Source organism: Mya arenaria, chromosome 1 (assembly GCF_026914265.1).
Source record: "Mya arenaria isolate MELC-2E11 chromosome 1, ASM2691426v1".
Classification (NCBI taxonomy): Eukaryota; Metazoa; Mollusca; class Bivalvia; order Myida; family Myidae; genus Mya; species Mya arenaria.
The window spans coordinates 11,628,184-11,641,038 of NC_069122.1; positions in this window are offsets into that span (position 1 = coordinate 11,628,184).

The following is a 12,855-nucleotide window of genomic DNA, read 5'->3' on the forward strand; positions in this document are numbered from 1 at the left end:
GTCTGTCCCTAAAGAAAATGATATCCCGGAAGTGACGAAACGGGAGACGATCAAGATGCATAGACCGGTGACCAGAGCAATGGGCAACGACGATGGCAGCTCCGAGTCCGATTCGAGTTCATCTGACGTAAGTGTCATTCACTATGTGATTCCACAACGGAGGAGCACAAACGTCAGACAGATACCTATCGGTACTCGGAGGCAGGAGTCTCGTACGTCAAACGCAAGTTTGACACCTAACGAGCCCCATCCATCTTTTACCTCGTCGCTTCGTCCAGCAGACACGGCTATGGGGCCGGACGAGAGTCCACCAATCTCGCTGATAGGGTCAAGGTCGACAGTTCCACCGTTAGCTCAGCAAGCGTCGCCGTCCATCCATAATACTCCGTCTTTGCCGCCTTCGCCACCGGAAGAACCTGTGGTGCGCGAAGCACGGCCAGTAAGACACCGGAAGCCACCAGACCGTTATGGAGAGTGGGTTTCATGTACGGAAACTAATGACTGTATTTATTACGTTTAGTAGTTAATTTCGTTTAATGTTCTACTATAATATCTCATGTTGCAGGTATAAAATTTCACAGTCCAGGTTTTTATTTGTTTAATATTTTATTTGATTTCAGGGTAGGTTAAGCGTATTGAGATTGGAGATACTTATGTTTTTCGTCTTGTCAAACAGTTAACTTTTAGAAACAATAATTTAAATTAGTTTGCAGAATAATCATTTTGTTAAGGACATTTCAGGAGACCGGTGTTCGAGTGATTTGCTGATATATATATATATATATATATATATACGTTAACTATTGACATTTTATTTTAGAATATATACACTACGATTTCATCTATGTATCATTTAGAGTTACAGAAATAATGTTTTTGTTTGGAAGCAATTTATGAATATCGTTTACAAATCATTAGTTTTAATGATTTTGGAAATTCGAGGACGAATTTAACCCTGCAGGGAAGAATGATAATTTCATAAATTAATTATATTAATCAATAAAGCGCGATCATGTTCTGCCCGTAGTTAATGTTCTGTCAGTGTCTTGTTATGTATGTAAATGTGACGTTTGAAAGTAGTTGGTTCAGTATGAGTGATTTACCTATTTATAGAGGGCGCTTTTACTAATCAATTTACCCGTGCTAACTTTCCCGGTCACTCATTCCTGTACTGAATACCGCAACCAACGGACCACTATTCAATGTTTACGTAAAGTGTTTAATATTCTTGCAAAAGAGTATTTTGCTGCCGGTAGGTTAGATTGTTATTTCATATTAGACCGAGTGTATTGTTTTACTTTTATTCATTATATGTATATATTGTGTAATTATCATTAATCATTGTGTTATTATATATACTACTGCAAAAAGGTGATAAATCATCTTTTATATTGCAGGCTTCATCTTTAACATCTACAATGAATATATATATATATATATATATATATATATATATATATATATATATATATATATATATATATATATATATATATATATATATATATATATATTCAAGACCTACAAAGGCGTTATATTATACCCCCGGTTATATAAGCCTTAATAAAGGTATGTGATGTTTTGTTCTTGCGGCCAACAAATCTGTAAGGTTGTTTCTTTGCTCTTACAACTGTTCATCGTACATTATACAAGGCAGATGTTTTTCGCAATGTTAAATGTGCTAAAAGCTGTGTTTATTTTTGGAATATATAAGCGCGGAACATAAAATCTAATTTTTGCATTACTGCAAAATCGGGATTTTCTCATTATTATAATAATACAATGCAATATCAGTAAAAGCCTATTTTCTAATAACTTTTGCTCGGCTTGAAAAAGTCAGGTAAATGTTTTATAGGAAAGGATTTCATGGAATACATGTGGATGATGACTCTACAAAGAAATAACAATGTGTGGAGTATAATGAATTAATGGCGATGTTCGTAATGTTCTATATTCGTTTATCGATTAATATTAGGGAGATTTCGAAGCAGTATTATCTTATCAAATCACAAAGAAAGTGGAAGAAATGGCTATCATTCGAGTTCATGTTTTCAATAGCTTTTTCAGGCTGCCAAATCCACCAGCAGTCTTTCATTTTTTTTAAAAAATGACCGATTGTTTTATTCTCTGCTTGCATGAACCACTGATCACTTCTGGCATGACCTGTTCAAATTAAACCCAAGATTTATCTTTATCTTTTTTTCGAAGGGGTACTGTATATGCATTGGGGAAAAGGTGTAGGCGGTACCTATGACAGTATATTTTTGTATTGTCGTGTGTATGTGTGCCATGTACGTTCGCTTGTATGCAACTTGGCTTTTGACTGTAATATGTTAGCACAATCGAGACTTCAGTGATTATCCGTAGACACCTAGATCAATAGATTGCCTTCATACTGCCGATTATACGTAATCCCACACATCAAGGTCCGCCAGAATATTGCCTTTCTGCATAGCTCGAGAAATGTCTGATCTGTCTGAATATTTGGTTTAAGGAATACAAAAAATTGCCATTTGCTGAAAGCGGCTTTCAATAATGTTGTTGGCTTATTGGATGAGGCATTTGCGATAGATTTTCCAAAGAATCTGTGCAGCCGCTTTGGTAAATTAAGCACTATTGTATAGCTGATTAAATATCTTCTTCATCATAATCTGAATCCATCAAATGTCGAATCATTTAGGTCAATCGCAGCTTCGCATTCAACTTGAACGTCAAAAGAAATGGTAAGTGTTATAAGTTTCATCAAAAGCGTGGAATGAATGTATGCGTCCAAATTAATCCCGTAGCAATGTGTAATAATGCTTAGATCACCCGCCTTTAGGCAACTACAAAAGATAAACCAATTCTGAAATCAACATATTTTGAAATAATAATGTATAATAGATATAGAACAATCACTAGAGGAAAAAACAAGTTATGCATATTATATACATTGTAAACTTGATAAGGAATTAAATTGATAAAAAGGTCAGGTGTACAACCACATTTGTTCTTAATATGTTTTTTAACTAGATATTTGCAAATGTTGACATATTTGCATTATATCGATTACATTACATTACAACGAAAAATGCATGACAGTCGTTTATAAATTGTTCACTTTCAAAATCACTTTCAAACCCATTGAAATATCAGAACGGCTGAATACATACCAAATATCAATCTAATCAGTACATTGCGTGTGAGGACGCTGTTTATCGATAACGCCTGTTGTATTTTGACTGTTCGCCGAAAGCGATTTTAATCACTAGTAATTGCCCGTTAAAAAATAATAATTCTACCGCCGGAGGTATGTAATTTGGACATAACGGCTTATATATTACTAACCAAATTGGCTGAGAAAGCTATTTTTAATTTATAAGTTTTAAAAACATGTTAAACTTAATACCGAATCGGATTAACGCTATAACGTAAGGAAGTATACTCTAAAGAGTTTTACGCAGTTTTATACTGTATGCATTTTTCAAAGTAAATAAAACGCTATGAATGGTTAGCGACCAATATGATGTTTCCGGGTTCGCCCACTACCTTGATTTAAAATACATGTTTGAACAAGTCGATTACATGTTATTGTGTACTTAATACATACAACACATGATGATTTTGTATGTAGCCAATTTTGACTATTTCAGCCTCACTTGTTCATTCTGATGTATTTTATATTATTTTATCTTTTCTCCGATATTGACAAAAATAGTTTAAGGATTTATGTTGTTTGGGGAGGATTTAAGCCTTGTCTGATGTTCACACAACATTAACTTCCTCTTACAATTGGAATTCGTATTTAAATAAAACATATGCAATTATTATGATATACCTGATTGAGCCAACAATTGGTGGTTATTATTTGATTCTTCTCGTCCTGAAAGAGAAACACATATTAATAAAAATGGTTGTAGTATCATGAGTGGGATGCTTTCAATGTATTGACAGAGTCGTGATGATATAAATGTCAAACTTTTACCGGCTAAACGTTTACCTACAACTAGTTTGTTAAGACAACATGTAACTGTTTAAACAACTATACTTGATGTTTTATACTTACATAAACTTATTAAAACACTTATAGCTGGATACAATTGTCGTTTGTAAAACAAATTAGTACCAGAACCAGATGAACTTATATCATTTTAAACTCAGGTCAAACATGACGTCAATATTGTTATTTTCTTCCAATACAATTTATCGAAAACCCATACTTCGTTCTTATAATTGTCATATTAGCATAAATTTCACTGAATATAGATGTTAGCTACATTGTTTTATAACTCTTTATTTTTTCATACCTGAGTTGCGGTCCTTGATATTTGCAATAATGAACACATATGGCAACTATTGTTGTCATTTTTTTACATTTCTGTATCATGTCTCTCCCAAATAAACCTCATTTGTCAAGTACAAGTATGGTACATATTTTCTCCGAAAATGAAATTAATGCATTGTGAGGATATGATAGGGGTCGATTTAGGAGTTTCTTAGATTCTTGAGTTGTTTATATTTTACCGGAAAAAGAAACTGTACTCTAAACTAAATCTGTCAAAATAGTAGCAAGTGGTTTGATGATGACCTGATGTCTGCGACATTTATATGACAGATAAATGTCATTGTTTAAGGAAGAGCTACTTCCTCAAATAATTTGACAGATTATTAAATTTAATATCATTGCTATTTCTGTTGATATTCAAAAACGTTTATAATTATGCTTGTACCGTTTCTTTATTCCTGTCGTCTATACTATAACATACAAGAAAGTCTATAGCCAATAATTTTAACTTTCGTAGGGCATGCGCTTACTGATATGGGGTTTGGGCAGCTGAGAATTTTCTGCATGAAAATTGAAATATAACAACTTCACATAGTTTGACCAATACAACTTCATTTATTGATGGGCATACAAAAGCATCATATCGAAATATTAAAATTTTCATTGAAAGGATATACTGAGAACAGATAATGCTTTAAATAAATGTTTGTGCCTTATCTAACCGAGCTTTTAAAATTATACACAGCAAATAAGGGCTTTACATGATTCAAATCATGAAGGTTGGTTGTAGTAAATAGTTTGCACCCTGTTGTCAAGCTTATCGTGCAATTAGTACGTTCGTATATTGAACAAGCGCTGTAATTAATATGCACGTTACTATTTGCACGGTATTTTGCTCCGCCTACTGTTGACCGTTCTGATCCATAAATGAAAACACTGTACAACACTCTCCAATACGGATCGAATGGACATTCCCTCACACCGTCATTGATCGATATACAAAATAACGCGAACATATTAATGTCAAGAGATGTTCGTGTCCGATTCATTACATTTTACCAGACAAGACATTCAGTAAGCCTACTCCGAAATGTATTTTTAATGTTATGTAATGCCACTTACAACAATTTTCGGATCCATTTGCGTTAGCGATCATGTTATTATACCTCGGAGTCATTGGAGTTCCTTAAGTGAACACAGTATTCACATTAGTGCAGCAAGACCCTACAATATCAAATATACTGGGACTCTGAGTGGATAAGAAGCTGTCATTGTCAGCGACAGATGGAGACATGAATGGTCCAAGAGGTCTCTTTGCAAAAGTCTGCTTGATATGGTGCTCAGATTTTTCTTACCTTTGTAGCCGCAGTCGTTCAAAACTGATAGAACTTCGTTGGGTTTGCATGCCCAGTTTCCGGATTTGTATCAATGAAATAAATCAACAGGTTACTTACCACGTCGAACGTAACGTAAAGTGCATGACTAGCGTTAAGAGACGGACATATACGTTTGTCGTAACTCTGGAGAAGGTCACGCACAAGTCGGTATTCGTTAACGTCAGCCAAAACACCAGTTACCGAAAAGAGAAAAATATAAAGACGTGCAATAAAGGAATTTGGTGAGACGTTATGTAATACTCAAAACGAATGTATACCTTTTTCGATACTTCATTGCAGCTCTCCATTGTCTTGTCGTTACTTTTAGATGCACGACAAAACTCAAACCACTGAAAGGAAAATGAAACAAATAAAAGAAATAATTGTTTCGGGCACATGCGTAGACGATTTCGAATTGGTCAGTGTTTTTGATGACGTTGACCAAAACTATAGTCTTTGATAATATAAGTTAATGCATAGAGGCGCATGATTCCATTCGATAATATAAAAAAATCGTTACGGAGAATTCTGGTTTGGCATATTGATCCCATTTAGTCTTTATTACCTGGATGAGCGCAGATTAGTCAGTATGCGTTGACTTAGACTCAAATACCAGTGACTAAATATAAAAGGAATTTCAGGTGCGTGTGTTTTAAATTAGACGTTGTCCGAGACGAATACATGTGTTTCCTCATAGCTACATATACAATCAAGAATTAGTGTGTGCTTAGTGAGTGATCGAGTGATCTAAATGCAGAAACAGTCAGGCATCCTAAACATGAAAGTGAAAGTAACAGAAATAAGACAATTATCCTATGTGTATAATTGTACATCAAGGGACGATTCTATACGCTTGTAGCTTCGTCGGAGGTCACGAAGGTGACTTTAGTCAGAAAGCTGAAAAAAGAACTTATTGAAAAATCTTATATAAAAAACACAACAACAAAATCAACAATAGCAATATCAACAACCACAACAACAACGACGGACAATACCAGGACAAACCCAGCGGCCTGACATTTAACCAAGACAAACAAGAATGATATTAACCAAGACTGTGTTTTAATCAGAATCGTAATTTCGAAACAAACGTTTACTCTATGGAAACACTTGCCACTCAAATAATGAAAACTATAAACAATATATTATTCTGTTAAGCTGAATCAGGCGTAAAATTCATTTTCAGAATATTTGTATACGTTTGTCATATACTTGTTCATTTCGTTGTAAACGTCATTAGATGTCTGGTCTGATATACACCGGTCACCGGTCATTAATTATTGTTAATACTACACATTTAATTTGATAAGGTTTCTCTAGTTATCGTTTCGTCAATCATATTATCCATGCAAACGCTATTCCCAAGCATAATGAGTGTAAAGAATTAGATCAGCCCTGAATTCAGTTAAGAAACAGGTAACAGTTGTTCACGTTGTTTTGTTTTGTATCCCTGTTTCATCGCAGCACATACACTGTTAGTGGGAAACCAAATCTTAAATGTTAGTCGCAAACACTTATTAATGCTGAACGCAGACTAGATTTAAGATACGTAGCTCTAGATGTCAATTGTTAATTAAAAAGAGCCTTACATTTTTGTTTATCAAACACGCAGGCACTCAGAACATGAATAAAACGTGATTACTTACTTAAGTAAGTATATAAACAAATCTATTTTTTTCTTGATTTACAGTACTGTTACAAACATGTTTTCTTATTGTAGAATTCTTATTTTCCTTCAGAACAGAAAGTGTCAAAACGCAGTCAAGGGAACGAAATGCGCTCTCCATAATGAATTGAACGTGGGTTGACCAGTGCTATTTGTCTCTTTTGCTTACATTATAATTGAAAATAATTGGTGACAGCAAGGTCCAACAAGCGAGCACTGATACTGAATTATAGAGGTGGTGATGTTGTATTTTGGCTATTAAGGTATTAACCATGTAATACAACTCGGGAAACATCGGGTAACATCGACATATATCGCCACTCGCAGTAACAGATCGCGACGAACATCGGGCGTATTCGGCCTGTACCGGATGTTGCTATTTTTAGAAACAGGAGGTATTTCCCGGCTATTCATAGGTCAATAATGGAATTTCTACATTGTAGGATTTGGAAACATTGTGATGTTTTTCTCATGTATATTCGTTTAAAATAAATAAACACTAAAAGTACATGCTGTCATTGATTACGATACATCTAACAATTTGAGTCATTACAGTTAAACATGGATTATAAGTGAAATATACGCGTAAGAGAAGATTTTTTCTCGAAAAAACGAACTGTCAACAATCGGCATGGAACTGGGATATTTGTATCAAAGGGCTCTGAATGTAAGTATCCTTGAGCAGTTTTGTAAGTTTGTGTTCAAAAACGTTTGTTTTTTAATTTATCTTTGGAATTCTTAAATCATTTTATTAGCTAAATGTTTAGACAGCATGTTCATATTTTACATGTACTTATGTACATGTTACATATTTTTATATGTTCTTATGTACATAACTTATGTTTAAGATATGATATGAGTATGTAATCTTTAAATTGATTGTTTTATCTTAGAAAATATTAGACTTAAAATTTTGTTTAAAAATGATGTGTTTTGGTACGTGACCTATTTCTAACATACCACAATGCATGTACATATCCGTTATTTGTTTACAAAATGCAAATTTTCAAAATTAACCTGTGAAAAAAAGTTGTATGTGGTTTGGGGCTTGAAGCCGCATCTGCTAGGACACTATTGACATTCATTGGCTTGGTGTAGGTCTCGTTAAAACCCCATACTGTTGTGAATCATTATCAACCATATGCACAACAACTACACATTTGTGCCTACCTACTCTTACTCTTGGCTAAAATAGATTTTAGTGCAGAATGTATAATACTTGTGCATTTGTATTTTACGGTGGTTGTTTCTGCTGGTTGATAATCAGAAGTCTAATTTCTTCCAGGCAGGAAAATGACTGAATATTACTTAGTCAACAACACTGGGTTATGAAGAATTCCAGCCTGCATTCAATACTATGTTGGATCCTTGAGAGCGGATTTGACAGCCCCGTCCATCCACAAGGCAGTCGCATCTGATCGAGATGATGTGAGTATTTCATATAAAACATATTTGACTTGGTTTTTGTTTTTATAAACCTACAGTATTCAATAATCAAGTGGTTGTGGTGTTGGTGGTGGTGGTGATGGTGGTCAAGTGGTGGTGGTGGTGGTGGTGGTGGTGGTGATGATGATGATGATGATGATGATGATGATGATGATGATGATGATGATGATGATGATGATGATGAATTTTATTGATAAACTTAATAATTTTCTTTATATATATACATGTATGTATCAGCTTGTTGTTGTTTTTTTTCAAAATAATGTCGAGAAATATTAAACTGTTTATATTTTATTTTGTATATGTATGGCAGTATAATTATCTATACTAATTAGTTAGAAAGGCTTTAAAGTACAACATTTTTCCTTTACAGCACTAAACATTCTTGATGGGTAAAGTACCTGAAGGTGCATGAAAACCAAATCAGCATTGACTCAGCATTGAGTCTTCATCTGTGCACACACTACAAGTACAAAGCATGGGAACAGACCAAACTTCAAATGTTGAAGAGTGAAGAATTATTGTGAAAAAAACTAATTGTTAGAATACCAATGACAAAATAAAACAGATACACATCAAATTACCCACAGAGATTGTTTACATGTTATAATATTAAAAAACAACAACATTAGTTGAGAACTTTCACTCTGATATTTTTGGAGGGGCGAGTCCACTTAGTGTTCTTGTTTCTTCACATATTTTAGTTTAAAAGTACACTCATTTGTTTTAAACTCTGTATTCTGAGTTAGTATCATAAGTAAAATTCATTTATTTCAAAGAGTACATTTTATGAATAAGTCCAATGAAGCTTTATAATTTTTTACAAGAAAAAGGTTGATTTTTTAGCATTTTATTAGCTATAAAAATGTATGGTAACATGACATTATGTATATTTTTTTCAAAACTGGACGGTAAACTTTCATAAATTGTCTTTTAAATTGTTCAATAGACATTATAGATAATATCTAAAATGATTTCAGCAGCTTGCCTTATAGTTAACTATTTTTATGAATTTTATAAAACTGCTATATATTTTCAAACATCGAAAAACTGCTCTTTTCCGAAGAATCATAAGATCAATCAAAATGATTTTTTTCCATGTGTATCAATAATGTGTTCGTTTTAACTTTAGTTTTCTGTTAACTGAAGTATATTTTACCAGAAACTGTTGTGTTTATTTTATAATCTCTGATAATGTGAAAAAAAAATCAAATATAGACAAAATATTTACTTGTCGCTCTTTGTAGCCCTTGGAGTTTGGGGGTGGGTGTAATGAAACATAAATAACTTTTTTAATTCACGGTAAAAAATTTGGATAAAAGTCCCATAGTGTACCGTGATTATAACTATGTTGTCGGTTAAAGCTTTTAAAAAGTGTGTATTACGCGGCTAATACCTTAAGCTATTCATACGTTTCATCAGGAGTTCACGTTCATCAAATGTTTCGTCTGCTAAATATTATACTGCATGTGCATTGTATTGGTATTTCTGAGTAAGGCAAAATGAAAATGCATACAATAAGGGTTATTTTAGTTGATACTTCTTAATTGTATTCATGTTTTTTTTTGTTTTGTTTTTTGATGATATAAACGAATAAATTGGAAAAAAATGAGAATTTGAATCAAAATACTTCCAGAAGAATGTCCTGTCCATCAACTTATTACAACTTAGAGGTGAATGTCATGTTGAGTACACGCCAGTTTAATCTCCATCGAAGATAAATGTGTCTCTGGTTGACAACAAAACCGCTAGCAGCGCATTATATACATTTACAATATAATACGTCGGTCTTTCAATACGCTGGATCGTTATAAACACATTTCATTTTATTTTTTAAATAATGCAGCAAGTACTTCAAACAAACAGTTGAAAGTAACTACATGAAACCTTTGTAATGTTTGCGATATATATTATCTGAAAGTCTACACAGAGCCTACTTCAACCTTTGTAATGTTTGCGATATGTAATTTCTGAAATTCTACAAAGAGCCTACGTCAACCTTTGTGATGTTTGCGATATGTAATATTGGAAGGCAACAAAGAGCCTACGTCAACCTATGTGATGTTTGCGATATATAATATTGGAAGGCAACAAAGAGCCTACGTCAACCTTTGTGATGTTTGTGATATACAATATTGAAAAGTCTACAAAGAGCCTACTTCAACCTTTGTGGTGTTTGTGATATACAATATTGAAAAGTCTACAAAGAGCCTACGTCAACCTTTGTGATGTTTGTGATATATAATATTGAAAAGTCTACAAAGAGCCTACGTCAACCTTTGTGGTGTTTGCGATATATAATATTGAAAAGTCTACAAAGAGCCTACGTCAACCTTTGTGATGTTTGTGATATATAATATTGAAAAGTCTACAAAGAGCCTACGTCAACCTTTGTGGTGTTTGTGATATACAATATTGAAAAGTCTACAAAGAGCCTACGTCAACCTTTGTGATGTTTGTGATATACAATATTGAAAAGTCTACAAAGAGCCTACGTCAACCTTTGTGATGTTTGTGATATACAATATTGAAAAGTCTACAAAGAGCCTACGTCAACCTTTGTGGTGTTTGCGATATATAATATTGAAAAGTCTACAAAGATCCTACGTCAACCTTTGTGATGTTTGCGATATATAATATTTGAAAGTCTACAAAGAGCCTACGTCAACCTTTGTGATATTTGCGATATATAATATTTGAAAGTCTACAAAGAGCCTACGTCAACCTTTGTGATGTTTGCGATATATAATATTTGAAAGTCTACAAAGAGCCTACGTCAACCTTTGTGATGTTTGCGATATATAATATTTGAAAGTCTACAAAGAGCCTACGTCAACCTTTGTGATATTTGCGATATATAATATTTGAAAGTCTACAAAGAGCCTACGTCAACCTATGTGATGTTTGCGATATATAATATTTGAAAGTCTACAAAGAGCCTACGTCAACCTTTGTGATGTTTGCGATATATAATATTTGAAAGTCTACAAAGAGCCTACGTCAACCTTTGTGATATTTGCGATATATAATATTTGAAAGTCTACAAAGAGCCTACGTCAACCTATGTGCTATTTGCGATATATAGTATTTGAAAGTCTACAAAGAGCCTACGTCAACCTTTGTGATGTTTGCGATATATAATATTTGAAAGTCTACAAAGAGCCTACGTCAACCTTTGTGATATTTGCGATATATAATATTTGAAAGTCTACAAAGAGCCTACGTCAACCTTTGTGATATTTGCGATATATAATATTTGAAAGTCTACAAAGAGCCTACTTCAACCTTTGTGATGTTTGCGATATATAATATTTGAAAGTCTACAAAGAGCCTACGTCAACCTTTGTGATGTTTGCGATATATAATATTTGAAAGTCTACAAAGAGCCTACTTCAACCTTTGTGATGTTTGCGATATATAGTTTCTGAAAGTCTACAAAAAACCTACTTTAACCTATGTGACGTTAGCGATATCCGATCGTACACAGAAGCCGTGTACAACCTCTGTGACGTAGTTTGTCTCTTCAATATCTGCTAGGTGTTATAAATTTTGAAAGAAGTACACAAGTACACGTACAATAACCATTTCACACCCTCACTACTTCATATTGTTATCTGGTGAACGGTGACTGGAATGTACAACAGTATGGACACAATAATACATTTAATGCAACGCTCCCATTGACAGAATTCTAACGAGCATCTATATTGTTCAGTAGTGAGGAATTCTTTCTTGCAATGAAAATATACGTCAGCTCTTCCTATTTATGACTAGGGTCAAACAAGGGGTTCTCAAACCGCTTTTTGTTTACATTGTGAAGATTAAAACTTATATCAAGTAACAAGTTACCGTTTAGAATAAGTAAACTATTTTTGTCTTGTATAATATAGATAAAAACGACATTACTTTATACTTTGATCAAGTATATCACAAATAAGAGTATTTACCCACAAATGGCTAGTCATTTTGTCTTGCCATTTATATGACCTCATTTGTGGATTAAGTGACGAAAGTCATTCCGCATAATTATACGTTTTTGCTTGATTGTGAACCCAATTATGGGTTATTTCTTGGAACCTGTTAATCATAAAGGTTACTAATGT